Raw genomic sequence first — 16,991 nt, 5'->3', positions numbered from 1 at the left:
AGGCAGGCAGGGACTAGCTTGCAGCAGACTTTACATAGTACAATAGGGCTTTGTTATGGAGGAAGCTAGGAGTCATCACAAGGTTTTGATGAGAGATGACACAATGTGTTTCCCTTTCTGGCCCATTTTCTTTTAATAGTATTAAACAGCAGACATTCTCCAAGAGGCCAAAGACCAATAGAAGTCACCAATAGAGAGGGCTTGGAGGCATTTTCAATTTCCATGTGGAAACATTTTTTAGTTTAGTGATGACAAATCCTTATGGAAATTTTTTTTTTTTTTTTTTTTTTTTTAAATCTCAAAGTGGGGAATGAACACTGTTCTGTTCTCTTCCAAATAGTTTGACAATGACCAAGGTCACCAGAGGGGAGAAGGCTCAAGTGATGTGTAAAGATACAGTCTCTCTGAGCAGGTGAGTGGCCAAGGGAGGCAAGAGCTTCCTCTGCTTGGGCTTAGGTGTCTGGAAAGTTGGTCTCTCCTGGAAGGAAGGAGGAAGGGAGGGAGGGACGGCGACCTGTGTGACAGACACCCAATCCCTCATCTCGCCTGCCATTTTCACCTAGAGTGTTCTGGGGTCTGATAGCAGGCTAGTCAGTAGAATTTCTCCTGTCGTTTAGAAAGTGTTTAATCCTCTGAATGTTACTGGAAAGGGACCTGTCCCTGAGTGGTTTGCCTAGGACCTGCCAGCAGTGTGTGGGTTCTTGACTTTGTGCAGGAAAAATTTTACAACATGAGTCCAGGTGATTTTGAGGGTACACTTATTAAAGCTGGGGAAAGTGAAATAAAGAAGGGCTTCGCATAAAAGAAGCTTTGGCTCATTGGGAAATCAGAGAAAAGGGGGCCATGGGGACTGGTTCAGGGTGTTGTCTTAGGACCAGCCGCTGCTGCCCATTGTTCCCCTAGTAGTTGCAAGTCTCATGGGGTCCCTTAGAGTTTATGAAATGCACCCCTTTGGGGGAAGAAGAGGGAGAAGATAAGGCGCAGGTATGCTCCCTGGAAGGACAGCACAAGCGGGGTCCTTTGTTTTGAGGGTATTTAAAGACTGGGAGTTTAGGAGAGATTTTAGGACAGGTATTAATAGAATATTCACCAACTTTTCCAGGTGTGAGCTCTCAGGGTGTGGTTTCCACTGACTGGCCAGCACCAAGGCAGGGGGTCATTAGTCATTACAGCAGGTCCTGGTGTCACCCACCTGGTTTTGCTGCTTTTCTGGGCTTGCAGCCAAAATACAGCTACAGCCTAGGTGTTATCACTAGGGCGGTGATCTTCCCTATCTGGCTGCATATTGCTTGGATAGGCTAGTTTGTGTAGCTTTCTGTCTGTTTCCCCATTGCACTTGCCAAGGAATTTTCTTATCTTCTTACTATCCTGCCTCAGGAGGAGCCCTAAGTCTTGGAAATAGGCTTTATTTTACTCCAGAAAATATGTTTAATTCTTTGGCATTCACTGAAAATATGGTGCATGGAGACAAAACAAGAGTAGAATGGTGCTTTGAGCCTATGAAGCCAAAGGTCATATCAATATTTCATTTATTGCCAACTATTTGAGAATTTTGGAGTCTCTCTGGGTAAGACATTTTCCCCTTCATTTTTATAGAATGGAACACTTTCTGGGTATGGAAAGTTTATAAATTGTTTTCATTGTTTAAAGTGGCAACCTCAAACTGATACTTTAAACAAGCATTGTGCTGGGTAAGACATTTCCCTCCTTCATTTTCATAGAACGGAACACTTTCCGGCTTGTGGAAAGTTAACAAATTTTCTCATTGTTTAAAGTGGCAAATTTGAACTGATATTTTAAACAAGCATTGTCTGGAACTTAGGTTTGAGATATGAGATGTATATGGTAACACCCCATTTAGCTGGCATAATCAGGGACCAAGACATTTCAGAGAAATAAAATATTCAAGTATTTAAGTTGAATTCTTTGGGAACTCAATGCTGGTTTAAATATTTTGATAGGAAAATTTCCCAAATGTCTTGTGTAGTCACTGTTTTCTGAAACAAGAGTGTAGTAAGTATCAGATTCCATTTGACTGGCTGACTTAGAATGCCATTATGAAAGCCACTTTCGGGATCATTCTGAACTCTGCATTGCTCCCAGGGCTATCAGAGCATGACTGTTTGACACGCCTCGGTGGGCCCAGTGACTGTGATCCAGTAGTGCTACTGTTAGCCATTAGTGCCCCTGTACTGTTGTGTGGGCAAGAGACTGAGGATGTTTTATAGACTGTAAAGTGTGGTGCCCAGGCCTGGTGCAGGCGTTAGAGGTCTCCACCCAGGGAGAGCTGAGTTTGCTTAGGTTGCTTTCATTACTCTTGCTTCCTTGTAATATGAAGTCAGAAGATCAGAATTTAAATTCCTGTTAGGCAGATATTTAATCAATTTGGAAAACCCAGGCTCCTCCTCCATAAAAACTGATGAAACAATTGATAGAGGAAATACACAGGTGTCCAGTGAACTGAGTCAATTAATGTAAACCATGGGAGGGGGGGATTCTAAAAGTTTAGTTGAAGGAATAGAGGATGCTAGAAATAAACATTTCATCTTGAAGCTATAGGAAAACAAGTAAACAGCAAATTAAATGGCCTAGATCAGTGGTTCGTTCTTTCTTTCTTTCTTTCTTTCTTTCTTTCTTTCTTTCTTCCTTCCTTCCTTCCTTCCTTCCTTCCTTCCTTCCTTCCTTCCTTTCTTTCTTTCTTTCTTTCTTTCCTTTTTTAAAAATAAATCTTTATTGCTCAGATTATTACAATTGTTTCTCCTTTTTACCCCCATAGATCCCTTCCACCTGGTTCCCACCCCACCCTTTGTCCTTACCCCTCCCCCCACATTGTCCTCATCCATAGGTGTATGATTTTAGTCCAGTCTCTTCCTCACCCCTCACACCCATTCCGCCTGATAATTATCAATCCACTCCCTTTCTTTGACCCTGATTCTATTATATTCACCAGTTTATTCTGTTCCTTAGATTTTTAATTCACTTAATTTTTAGATTCACTTGTTGATATATATGTATTTGTTGATCATAATTTTTATCTTTCTTCTTCTTCCTCTTCTTAAAGAATATCTTTCAGCATTTCATTTGATACTGGTGAATTCCTTTAGCTTTTTTTTTTTTTTCTTTTTTCTTTTCTTTTTCTTTTTTTATCTGTGAATCTCTTTATCTGATCTTCAATTCTGAATAATAACTTTGCTGGGTAGAGTAATCTTGGTTGTAGGTTCTTGCTATTCATCACTTTGAATATTTCTTGCCACTCCTGTCTGGCCTGCATAGTTTATGTTGAGAAATCAGCTGATAGTCATATGGGTGCTTCCTTATAGGTAACTAACTGTTTTTTTTTCTTGCTGCTTGTAAGATTCTCTCTTTGTCTTTTGCCCTTGGCATTTTAATTATTGTATGATGTGTCTTGATGTGGTCCACTTTGGATTTCTTTTGTTTGGGGTTCTGTGTGCTTCCTAGACTTGTAAGTCTATTTCTTTCAACAGGTGGGGGAAATTTTTGGTCATTATTTCTTCAAATAGGTTTTCAGTATCTTGCTCTGTCTCTTCTTCTAGCATCCCCATAATTCTGATGTTGGTACGTTTGAAGTTGTCCCAGAGGCTTCTTATACTATCTTCAACTTTCTGAATTCTCTTCTCCTCTTGTTTCTCCAGAGAAGTATCCTTTGCCTCTTTGTATTTCAAATCTTTGACTTGATTCTTGGGTTCCTCTAGCCTGCTGTTGGGTCTCTGTATAATATTTTTTTCTTTCCGTTAGTGTATGTTTAATTTCTAGTTGGTCTTTTTTCATATCCTCGATCTTGTTAAATTTATCAGCCTTTTCTAGGAAATTCTTGAAAAACCTTATAACCGTGGTTTTGAACTCTATATCCTGTCTTTTCTTCTCCTCCATTTCTTTTGTTTGAGATCTCTTTCCTTATCTTGGCATTTTCTCTGCTTCCCTGAGTTAGTAGGGTGGCTTTGTGTGCTTGGTGTCCTATATGGTCTGGTGGGTCAGCCTCCCCAGTTGTGCTGCATGTACAGCCTTTCTGTAGTTAAGTCTCAACCGTTGTTGGTATCTCTGGGAGGAATTGACCTCCAATCCTATTGGATGCGAGTATCAGCTGTGTCTACACCAGGATACCTTCTGTATTGGAGACAGTTTTATAGAATCAGATTTACAAAATTGCAAAAGCCTCTGAGTGCAGCTTGGATAGGGCGGAGTTTCAGGGCTGAGCTGCCAGTCCTGGCCTCCCATCAGTCCTGCTCCCGTGCCCCTTCCTCCGACCTCTGCCTTCCACAGATGCTCAGTGCAGTCAGAGTTGAGGGTTCAGTGCAGTTAGGAGCTTTGGACTCCTTCCACTATGGAGAGGCTGCAGTGGTCAGACCTCTCTGCGCATACTCACTCACGCACTGCAGCTCCTGGCTCTCCCATGTCTCCCAATCTGGTCAGGCCTCTCTGCGCACACTTGCTCGCTCGCTGCTCGTGGGCTGCAGCTCCCGGTTCTTTGGTCTCTCTGTGCTCACTCACTGGCGTGCTGCGGCTCCCCTGAGTTTTCCAGCCTCTGAGTCTCTGGGTGCCTTACTCCACCTGTTTGAGCCTGTGTCCACGGGGCTTCGGGGGTTTCAGCCGGGACTGGAGTTCAGTGCAGGCGGAACTGGGGTTCAATGCAGTCAGGGACTTCCTTTTCCCTCCCACTAGCCTGGCACTCAGCTGCCCTTTCTCTCTGGCGAGCTTCTTCCTACCTCAGCGCTTTGGGGCTCCCAATCCAATCTGATCTGATCCATGAGCCACCCTCCTTCTTTCCAGCCTCAGATCTCCCGCTTAGCCAGCATTCCTGTCCCCTAGTTGTTATTTTGAAATTGTTGTGCGAGGTGGCAGTCTAGGCGCTTATCTAGGCCGCCATCTTGGTTCTTCCCAGTTCTCTACCTTTCTAATACAGTTCCTCATGTTGTGGTGACCCCAACCATAAAATTATTTTCGTTGCTACTTCATAACTGTAATTTTGCTACTGTTATGAAACATAATGTAAATATCTGTGTTTTCCGATGGTCTTAGGCGACCCTGCTGGTGGTTCTCAACCTGTGGGTCACGACAGGAGATTGAGAACCATTGCTATAGAGCCTAAGACCATTGGTTGACTTACTTCTTCGTGTCAATAAGTCAACCTCTCCTGCAGTAGAAACAGCAGCAACTTTGGGATACATAATCTTGGTTCCTAATCCACTAATATTTATTGAGCTCCAACTATGTGCTAGGATCTTCTCAAGGCCAGTGTTAAGGATGACAAAATTCCTGTTTAAAATTGAAGAATAACGAATCAGAGGAATAAATCTATGGTATAATGTCCAGTTCTGTTAAGTGCTGTGAAGAAAGACAAAGGAGGGTAATGCTTTATAGAATAGCATGTGAGTGTCTGAAGCTATTTTATGTGAAAAGATCAAGGAAGTCTCTCTGGAGCAGATGGTATTTGAGCAGAGTCCTGAATGAAGTAAGGAGTAAACCCACAAAAGGATCTGGGCAAAATATGTGGCAGAGGCAAAAGAAAGGGCACGTGAAGAGGTCCTGTAGTAGAATAACTTGTTATGACCTTAGGGAAACAAAAGGCCAGTGTGGCTGCAGCAGAGTGAGTGGGGAGAGGGCTGTTAGAAATACAGCTAGAGGCATGCGCAGGTGCCAGGTCACACAGGGACTTGTTCAGATTGTATTTTAGGGGTGACGGGAGGCTATTGGAGGGTTTTGAGTCAATGATAGCATTTATGTTTCTTTAAAAAGAATCACTCTGGCTACTGGAGAATGTAAAAGGGCAAGAGCAGAAGCATAGATGGCAATTAGGGTGTTAATAAAGGGATGGTGAGGTTAAATCTCTAGAGCCAGACTGCTCAGGCTTGAAGCATAATTCTGCCATTTATGAGCAAAATGAGCATGGGCAAGCTAACTTCTCTATGCCTCAGTTTCCTTATTTGTAAAATGGAAATGGTGATAGTAAGGGCTACCACCTTGTGCAGATCTAGGTGGAATCACCCCTTGGAGCCCAGTGAACACAGTGTGAATGGTAACCCTTGGAGATGTGCAAGGCAGTGGTCTTGATCATGATTCCTACCTCGTTGGGCTAAATCATTGAACACATGGAAAGTGCTTAGGACACTGCCTGGCACCCAAGAAGAGCTTAACTAATATTAGCTATTCTTTTAGTTGAGATGAGAGATGATGGCAGCTTTGATTAAAGTGGGGTGTGTGTGATAAGTACTAAGTTTGAAATAAATTTGAAGAGCCTGCACTGGCTCCTCAGGGCACAACTAGTATTGATGATGAAATTCACTAGCACATCTTTGCAGGAGCTCTAGGTGTGTTTTCTTAGTCTGAATCATTTTGGAGCTCAGTTTTTAGCACCTTCCCCACCAGTGTGTTTCCCCCATAAAATGATGGTTGTATTTAGTATATAATTCATAGGATTGAGAGATTGAAACAAGATACTGCATGCAAATTCCCTAACTTAGCCCTAGTACATTTATGATTTAATAAATGTTAGCTAATGTAATTATCATTGTCATCCCCTGAGCAGCTTGATGCTCCTGCAGAATGGATGCGCACGCCTATGACTCCATGGGAGAGAGGACTCAGCAGTTCCCCCCTCTTGTGAGGAGAGCTAAAGTGCAGATGGCATTGGCAATTACTGTCCTGAGGCTACTGTATCCCTGACATCCTTTTGGTCCTTTCTGAGAGGCCTATCCTTGTGCTTTCAGACACCTCCCATGGCCCCCGAAGGGCTCAGGTAAGAACCAGCCAGACAAGGAAAAGAATCACCAGGACATACCTAAAAGCACATGATTCAAAAGGCATGATTCATCTTTATTTCATTAATTTCACCACTTATGGAAGTCTAGTCAATCTAAGGTTAAGAAATTTATGTTCTTTTTCTTTTCCACTTGGCTCTAATGGATCACAAGCAGGAATGTTGGAAGGGTTGGGGATCCTGGCAGGCCCAAGAGCTGTAGATACCCCAGGATGGTGGCTGCGGCAGGAAGTCCTGAGGAGCTCTGGGGAAGCTTCTCTGTCCCCCTCAGGATGTAGGTTCCAGTCACATGGCTGTCTGGTTACTCATGTGCCTGAGGTAATCTCTCCATTATATTTATTCTTAGATGTTTGAGACATATAATTCCTTTGTCAAAAGTTGTAAAGGTAGGACTCCAGCCAATAGCTAAAATAAAAAGAGGTACCATTTTATCATTCTCAGGCTTGGTGATGAATCCTGCCATGGAGCTAGTCATGGAAATGACTCAGCCTTTCTCTCCCATGTTAATAAGATTTTACTGTCTTTGGTGCTGACTCAAGGCTGGCCTGGAGCAATGCATGGATCAGAGAAGCTGTACCTAAGTGTGTCACTATGTTACTGTTTGTTTAACTTACCTGAATGCTAAGCAAACAGGGTCCATTCCAGCCATTGCCTTTCTTCTCCATTGGTTGCAGTCTTAGCCCAATTCACACCATGGGTGCTTCTTACCTCTGGCCTCACCTACCAGGAAGCTGAGGCCACAGTTCTATTTACCAAGGACTCTCAAAGATGGTTAGTGGGCAGAACTCAAAATAAGGCATCTTAGCCCTCTTTGCATCCTAGTATCAACAATGTTCAGTGTCTTCTTGGGACTACCAGGACTCAACTCAAACCTCATTGTAAGGTTTCTGGGGGGGACTCTCTGTTTTGCTGTTGTTGTTGAAATGATCACTCTGTGGGACATCTGGGGATCTGGCAATTTAGAAGTGAGCCAGAGTTATCCATTTATTCAGCAGACAGTCAACTACCTACACAGTACCCAGTGGTGCTAGGCATTAAGGATGGAGAGATAAAAGGTCCAGTTCCTAATGTCAGAGACCCCAAGGTCTAGTGTGGGGACTGATGAGAAAATAAACAATTGGAGAATAGTGGGAGTAGAATTGTAACAGATTTTTGGGTACTACAGAAGCAATTAGTGAGTATCTGACCCACACTCTGGTCAAGAAAGAACTCCTAAAGGAATGCATGCTTAAATGACTTCGGAACAGCATATAGAAGCCATATAACCAGGAGGGAGGCAGAAAGACATTCCCAGCAAGAAAGGGAACAGCATAAGATGCACATGAGACAAAGCCAGCTAGCTGTGACCACCAACATCCACTTTCTCCTTTTTCCTGGGGACACAGTTGGATTACCATTACCAGTCTCCCTTGCAGGTAAGTGTGGCCATATGGAAGGTGTTCAGAGGTGATGGGTGGGCCTGGTTCAGAAGACCTTCTCACATGTGCGTTCCCCTGTGCTTTCCCACTTCAGCCAATTGGGAGCAGGCAGGAGTCAGGTCATGAAGGGTCCTGTTTGTTGCTTGAAGGAACTCCAAAAGTTGAGGTGCAGGTAGTAAGCACAGGGAAGGAACACAATTAGATTTTAGAATTGAGGTGGCACAATATTAGTGACAAGATTGAACTTTACCTAAGTCTTATGCTTTTGGAAAACAGCGATACTTAAGAAATCCCCTACTCCCTGTTTCTCCAAATCCCCCATTCTTTTGTGTTACAAGGATAAATCTCAAAAGACCACCCACCCTCAAATATTTCAAAATAAGCCCCATCTCTATCCTTCTTCAAGGATCCTGTAAGACTCAAGGGTGACTCCCTTGTTTATCTGCCTATTTCAGTCCCAGGGCCCCTTCCTTTTCAATGAGACATGCTTCTTTAATGAACGTTCCCTTTATTTCAATAACCTGAATAAAAACATAGCCTTAATTGTCTGGTTCATTTTGCTTTCACATAAACACAATAGCGCTGCAGAGTAGGAGCCAGAACCCTCTGAGTGAAAGTAGCTTCTACTTGACAGTAGACTACCATTTTCTTTACTTTTCTGTAACAACTTTCAATATATATATTAATTTATTTGTCTTCAGCCATTCATAAGAATATAAATTTCTTGAGGAGGGTACTTATCTTCTTGACTACTTTCCTCCCAAACACCTAGAACAGAACCTGACACATAAAAGGCACTTAATTAGGACAAATTATAGCATGGCAACCCCACCCCGTTCATCTGAGCATTCTGACATTCTCCCTCCTGCCCTTCTCCCTCTCCCTGGTCTCCCTTCCTTTGCCCTTGTATGTCTCTGTTTCATCTGCTCTAGTCTCCCTCTGCCAACCTTTATGCCTCTCTCCTCTTCTTCTTTTTGGATCTTTTTTCTAAGCCCCCCTTCTTTTTGCTTCCCCCTCTCTCTTCCTTGAGCCTGGAAGGTCTCTTTTATCCCTTCTGCCCAATCAGTTTGCTTATTGAGAAGGGTGCAGTGCCAGGTGAGAGGACCCCAGCTGCAGAAGGAGCAGTGAGCCAACCATGCCCCTGTCTGTGCCAGCACAATTCTGGACACTTTGGTCATGTGGACTCCTAAGGTGGGTCCTTCTAGTTCTGTAACTATGGGGAGGCAGAGAAGGAAGATAGACTTTTCCTGAGTCCTGGCTTTTATAACTGTAGTTTGGGGAAGAAAAAAAAAAGAAAGAGAGAGTTGTAAGAATAAGTAAAGTGAGTAAATGTTTCCCCAAGAGGAGGATTCTTGGAGCAAAAGGAATTTGAGGGCAATAGGATGTTTTGGGAGCACCTCTGGAATTTGTTCCTTCTAAAAGAAAGATTCCTTTATAGTCTTGATGCCTCTTTTCCCTCTTCTCAACCATTTGGCAGAAAATACCCACCGAAACTAACCCTGAGATGGCTGTTTATTTAGCCATTCCTTCCTTATCAATGACGGAATCCCTACTCACATTTCACTAAGCTGCTGACTCATAGGCTGCCTTTAAGCTGTGGTTTTTGCACCTTGGGAAGGTTGTTTGATAACATCAAAGTTGTTTGAATTGGTGTGTTAAGAGGGCAATAACCAAAGTTCACCACCAGCCCAGGCTGACAGATATTTAGGGCAAAGTCCCCAATTCTATTTCCAGATCTCCCTCCCCCATCAGGTAGGATATTTAGAAAAAGTCTAAATGGCAATGCAAAAGAAGAAGAAGAAGAAGAAGAAGAAGAAGAAGAAGAAGAAGAAGAAGAAGAAGAAGAAGAAGAAGAAGAAAAAGAAGAATTTAAGTTACTCTGTCTCTATAAAAACTAGTATCTTCCAATTTCCACATTTCAATATTAAGGTGACTTAAATTATTGAAATTTCAATAGCAATAAAGCAACATGAGTTCTGGAGACAGGGGAGAGGGAAAGGGGAAAACATTAGAATATTTATTGACTCTCTGTGCTGAGCTAGGCACCATGGGCACTTTGCACACATTTTCACTCTCACAAGAATGGGGTATTAAGAAGTGTGGTTACCCTCACTTCACAGTTGAAGAAAGTGTGTGAGTGCCATGTGCAAGTTCACATGGTTGATAAAAGATGTAGCTAAGACAAGAATCTACATTCATGACTTCATAGCCAAGGTCCTTCTCACCACATCAGACTCTCCACAAAACTCAAAATGCCTTTGTTTGCCACTGGAGTCTCCCTTGACCAAACAGCCACAAAATGACTGTCAGTTTTGGTTGTAGTGTCAATGCAATCTATCAATGTATTTTGTGTGGATAAGCAAAATTATATGTTTAATAATAATAAAAAATCCTTTTAGCTATAGTTGCTTTATGATTTATAAACTTCTTGAATCCATATAATTTAATTCTTATCACAACCCTGTAGGGTTGGTATCATTGTTTGGAATTATAGCAAACAACTGCTGCTTTGGCCACCTCAGCATTCATTTCTCTTTTTCTGGGACTGTTACAATAAAGAAATCATCTTTTCTGTCAAAGAACAGCTTAGACAGCTACCATGTTGGCCACATGGCTTACAGCTCCCCTGGGAGCAGCCATCTTGAAATGGCAATGGCCAACCTCTCCCTTTGAATTAGCCAATCACTATGTGCCTGAGCTCCAGTCAAGAGCAAGGAACAGGTTATGTGTGTCAGAGATTATAAAGCTGAACAGACTACCTGCTCTGTGTGTGCATGCTTCCAGAACATGTGTGCACACTCTTCTATGTAGAAGTAAAGATATTTGCCTTTCTGCCTGTCTCCTGAGTATGTTTTGTGTCTACCAGGACACCTGAATTTGAGGGCTCACCTTATTTCTAACAGGACCAACACCATTGCTTTTTTAGGGGCTCATCCTTTCCCCCCCCTCAGTCCATATGGATTGTTTGGATATGACCCCACCACTAGCTCTAGGGCTCTAGCCAAAACTAGCCAATTAGAGCATTCATTGCTATGATTGGTTTAGGAGTAGACACATGACCATCAGAGCAAATGGGAGTCAACTCCTGAAATTTGGCTAGAACCATGGTTCTTTTTCTTTCTTTCTGGTGGTGGTGCAGAACTATAAGAAGAGCTGGAGGTTATCTTTGCCTAACTTGGGGAAAGCCCTGAGAATGAATCTGATACAGAGGAAAGTAGAGCTGTAGAAGAGAGAGAGAACAGGTCCCTAATGACAGTATCTAGACACGTAGGTCCAATAGTGCTCAGGGTCCAAAGGAGCATGAACTTTCCAGTTTATTTTGCTAATAAATTTGCTTTTGCTTACTAGAATTTGAGTTGGGTTTCTGTTGTGTATTATTCAAGTTATTGCTCCCACCATCAAAGAGAATTTGAATGAGGTCATGTTCATCATTATCAACCTTATTGACTACTTATTAATTGTGGATTCTTGGGACACAGGAAGCATCTAGCCCCAGAAATGTTTCAGATTTTGCTATGGATTGAAGGGGGTGGTGATGGAGGGAGTGTTGATAATGATAGTACAAGGCACTTTATACTAAAACTGCATTTAAATCCACTATCCCTCTTTCCTTCTTCCTTCTCCATCTCTCTCTCATTAAAAGGATGCAAGGGAGTCAGAAAAATTGACAACTGGGGAAGTAGGAGGGAGAAGTGGTCATTGGGGACATTGTCTGTTGGTAGGAAAACAGCACTTCCATGTGAGATACATAATAGGCTATATTATATGTGACACTCTGTATCAGGTGAAATAAAAATCCTATATAATAAAAGAGTATATGCAAATTGACCGTACCTCTGCTACATCAATAGGCCATGCCTACCAGCCAATCAGAAGTGAGTATACAAATTAAGCCAACCAAGATGGCTGCAGCCACGGAGCGAGCAAGGGGCTTGAGTTTCCCTGGCAATAGAGAAAGCCAAGCTTCCTGCACACCCTGGCTGGTCCTGGACTCCACTCAAGGCTACAAAGTTTCAATTATAGAATATAAATAAATCCCAACAAAAATGGCAGCATTCATGGAGCTGGGAGAGAACAGGAGGCTTGGGTTGCCCCTGGCAATGGAGGAAGGCAAGCTTTCTGGCCTGCCTTAGCCTCCACTCAAGGATACAAAGTTTCAGTTATAGAAGATACATAAATCCCAACAAAAGTGGCTGTGGCCACAGATTAAGCAGGAGGCTTGGGTTTCTCCAGTGATATAGATATATATATATATATATATATATATATATATATATATATATATACCAATTTTCAAAAAAATACAGACTTCTGCCAAAGTCATAAAATCTATTATTCTTTCATAATGCATTAATTTCTTTGGCAGTTGAAAAAAAATGTGGTATTTAGAGCAAAATGCCTTCAGCAAGTTTGACCATATTAAATAGTTTTCATTTTTATAAATGATTTCAGAATGTCTTAAAATTAAATATCTTTCATGTCATTTTGTACAGGCTAAATTTGGAATCAAAACAAAATGCCTACCTAAATAATATGACTGGAATACTAATCTAGAGCATCCTTGTCAACCTCTTATGTAAATCAAGGATCTTTTAATTATTTTGAGTAGTCTACAGTCTTGAAAGGACATTATATGAGAAGATTGTGCACTGATTCCAACTGCAAATGGAAATTCGTATGTTAGGATTCTGTCTTTCCTGACTTTGTGGAGCAAACCCTTGTTTATCTAGAATGAGAGAGGAAAAAGAGAGGGACATATGGCATTCCTATGTTTGATAAGAACCTCCCATATAATTGTAATAGACTGAGAATTGTGTATTGAGTTCACTTGACTTTCAAAACATTTCACTATTTTTCATTAGGTAGCCCCCTGCCTTCCAGGTCACAGGTTCTACACATATTTGCTTAGGATGATGCTAATGATGATATCAGCCATTTTTTATAAAGTCTATGAAGATAGAGCTCTGATGCTGTGCAGATCCAGACTTGAGCACCAGTTTGAGGACAGGAACCCAATCAGGGATCCTGTTGACATTTGAGATGGGGCATTCTGCAGGATATTTAGCATTCCTGGCTCCTTCATTAAATACTTGCAACACTCCCCAGTCACTGTGACAACCCTGACACCATCGCACTTCCAAAGGGCCTCTAACAGGTTATCTTAATCAATAATCTTTAAAGAATTGCCTCTTTGCATCTGAAGATGTTAGCTTTGAGGACCGCAGAGGGTTAAGTGTTAAAAGATAAACTGAAGCACAGTAAAAACAAAAAATGAAGAGTTTATTTGAGCAAAAATCAACTGAAATGGGGTAGCATCAAACTGGAAGTGGTTAGGAGCTCTGTAAGGACAGGAGGTGGAGAAGAGGAGGAAGATTTATATAAAATTCTATTCCATTAATTGAAGTTTACAGAGACAAAGAACAAATGATTTGATTGGCTAGAGCTTAAAACCTAGTTGGCTGTTTGTTTTTGGTTATCCTTAAAGTTTTGATTTTGTATCCTTGAGGCATTTGCAGGCTTAGATTTTGGTTTACTAACATAGATTGCCATGGCATTAGAGCCTTATTAATCTCATGGCCTTCTTGTTTAATTAATTGAACATAAGAAACTTAGGTGTACCAGTTAATAATGAAATTTTTCTTTTCAATAGATGGAGTTACACATATGTTGACATATATTTGTTTTGATATGTATTCAATTTGATATGTATGCCATTACACACTTTCTGAGCAGCACTTCAAAACATATGAAGAGTAATTTTGGTTGTAGGTTCTTGATATTCATCACTTTGAATATTTCTTGCCACTTCCTTCTGGTCTGGATAGTTTCTGTTGAGAAATCAGCTGACAATCATATGGGTACTCCCTTGTAGGTAACTGTTTTTCTCTTGCTGCTTTTAATATTCTCTCTTTGTCTTTTGCCCTCAGCATTTTAATTATGACGTGTCTTGGTGTGGTTCTCTTTGGATTCCTCTACCCAGCAAAGCTATCATTTAGAATTGAAGGTCAGATAAAGAGCTTCGCAGATAAGAAAAAGCTAAAGGAGTTCATCATCACCAAACCAGTATTATATAAAATGCTGAAGGGTATTCTTTAAGAAGAGGAAAAAGAAGAAAAAGGTTAAGATAAAAAATTATGAAAAACAAAGTGACAACAAATATATATCTATGAACAAGTGGATCTAAAAATCAGATGAATAAAAAATCTGATGAACAGAATAAACTGGTGAATGTAATAGAATCAGGGGCATGGAAAGAGAGTGGACTACAATTCTTGGGTGAAGAGGGTGAGGGGGTTTCAGAAAGAGATTGGACAAAGATCTTGCACCTATGGACAAGGACTGTGGGGAGGCGAGGGCCTGGAGTGGGTGGGAACTGTTAGGTCCAGGCAGGGGGGGGAAGCCCAGAGCCTATGCAAGCATCAGCAAGGTAGATGGTGACAAAGATAACTGGTGCCTTCCTAGACCTCTGGCCCGAGGCAGGAATTCCACACCTCTCATGCCCTCCACCCTCCCTCACTAAACAGCTCTATAAAAGAAGTACCTAGGAACTTCCCTGGCCCACCCTCAGACCAGCGAGTTTTACCCGGGAACATAAGATTAAAACCTCCCCTCTTTTAAATCGCCTGGACTCTGTGTCTTGCTTATGTGTTGCAAACCTCTCAGGAACCTATGGGGTGGAGGGGAGCTATGGGGAGAAAAAGGAGGAACATCTGTAATAATCTGAACAATAAAGATTTTTAAAAATCAATAGAAAAAAAAGTACGAAGAAGTGGAAAATTGGGTCTCTGAATGGTCTGCCTTCAAAACAAGAAAAGTTCTATTGGGACAGTACCCACAAATTACCTGAAAGATGGGGGAAATGTGTAACTAGCAATGAATATTACTTTGAATAAAGCACTTTTGATTTTTCTTTTAAAATTGTGTTTTCTTTGATTACAAATCCATATTGACCTGTTAATAATGCAGATTGATTATTAACCAGTTAATATTGTGGATTTTGTAATGCAAAGAAAACATGATAATTTCAAGAAGAAATCTGCTGGCTGTTGTATTTCCTGTTAGGAAGCCTTGAGGAAGGGGGAGCTTAAGGGTTCTGCAGAATGAATGAGATATTCATTGAGCCCCACTCTTCCTTCTCCCCTCTTAGGTCTCCAGTGCTAAGAACCAAGATCAACAGTAATTAATATGAATGTGAGAAGTCTGGCCAGTCAGAAGGCTGAATTTGGGCTCTTTGATATTCACAGTTGAATATCTGCATTTTATTACCTACTTCTGACTCAATGGCCTAAAACATACTTCTCAACCTGATAATCTTACTGTTTATTAAACATTACCATTGATATGTCTGTTTGCATTCCTAAAAGGCAAATTGTGTATTCTAGTAAATAAAAGCAGATGGGAAGGAAGACTCAGTGGAACTTTAATACAGTTAAGCTTTCTGAGGCTTCCCCCATAATTTCCAAATTTATATTTTATGTCTTGTGTTTTAATTTTCAAGTCAGCTCTTTCTCCAAGCCTTTGAACTTGAGGCCACACTGGTTGTGGCTTTTCATACTCCAGTCTTCCAAGAGCATTATTAATTCTAGCCAATATGATAATAATGATAAGAGTATAATATTAGTAACTACAATAATTGCATTCACATAATGCATACCAGATGCTAGGCTCTGTGCCAGGAGCTTTAGCTATAATATCTATTTCTTAAGGATAATTTAATCCTAGGAATAATCCAACAATTACACATATTATTTCTAATTCTACAACAAGCAGACTAGGTTTGATTTCCCCTATTTCACAGACAAAGAACTGGAGAATTATGTCTGTGCAAGGCCACACAGCCTGCTGAGCACAGAGCTAGCATTTGGGCCTTGGCTTGAGGGCAAAGGTCTTGTGTCCTTCACAACACAGCCCCTCTGTTCATTGATCTGAGGAAGGTTCTCAGAAGTACTAATTTAGTAAATGATTTACGTGAATATCTACCATCCACACCCAGAGGCAGTGCTATGGTATGTGCCTCTCTGTATGCATCCCGGGGATGGGAAAAGGAATGTGGATGTGATCTCTGAGAGAATCCTGGGTATCAGCATCCACCTGCCATGAGCTACCAGGTGCCTCCCCTTAACCTCACTCTTCCACAGCTCAGAGGATTCAGGGTTAAAGCTGGAGCTGGCCTCACACACTCTCTGGCCCAACCCCTTTATTGCATAGGTGTTCCCATCTATACAGCCATAGATCTATGGCCTTTTGGAGTGATGTTTGGAGAGACTGAGTGAGTTGACCAAGATCACACAACTAGTGTGTGGAGGGCTAGAGCATGAATGCAGGCCACCTCCTAAACCCTCATCCGGCCCTTTTTTTTTCATTATATACCAGCAAGACAGGGGACTTTAGAGCAGAATGGGCCTTGGCCTTGCTTAGCCGACCATGGTAACACCCAGTCTTGCTGTGGGTCTGAGGTAGAGCAACACAGAACACTTGCCTGCCCATGGTAGTCTGCTTAGGCAGCACCTATCAGCAGCCTCAGGTGCATATTCCTGGCAGGCAGGCAATAGCCTATCATGACCCTTGGTCTGCCAAGAGTCAGGCCGTGGCTGTGACAAGGTGCACCAAGGGAGATTTGCCTTCTGAAAGCTGACTTCGACATGCTTTCTTATAGACCAATTGTGACGAAACAAGCTCCGCATCTGTGGAGGTTTCTCTAGATTGTGTTTATTTGGCCTGCCTTGCTTGTTTCAGCTTTGCTTTGTTATCCCGCCCCAAACACTCCAGGAGGTACTACATATAGGAAAATCTCAGTT

General features: G+C 41.7%; 1 long non-coding RNA gene across 1 annotated transcript; it reads left to right on the top strand.

Annotated features, from left to right (window-relative positions):
* The first annotated feature begins 338 nt into the window (after positions 1-338).
* Positions 339-15,610, top strand: LOC311617172. The gene is made up of 3 exons (XR_014794076.1): positions 339-412; positions 14,121-14,311; positions 15,341-15,610. It is a non-coding gene; the product is annotated as an uncharacterized lncRNA (long non-coding RNA).
* Positions 15,611-16,991: the final 1,381 nt, after the last annotated feature.

The sequence above is a fragment of the Pipistrellus hanaki genome (genome assembly GCF_964339955.1).
Source record: "Pipistrellus hanaki genome assembly, chromosome: 2".
Taxonomy (NCBI): domain Eukaryota; kingdom Metazoa; phylum Chordata; class Mammalia; order Chiroptera; family Vespertilionidae; genus Pipistrellus; species Pipistrellus hanaki.
This window is presented reverse-complemented; position numbering and strand designations above follow the sequence as displayed.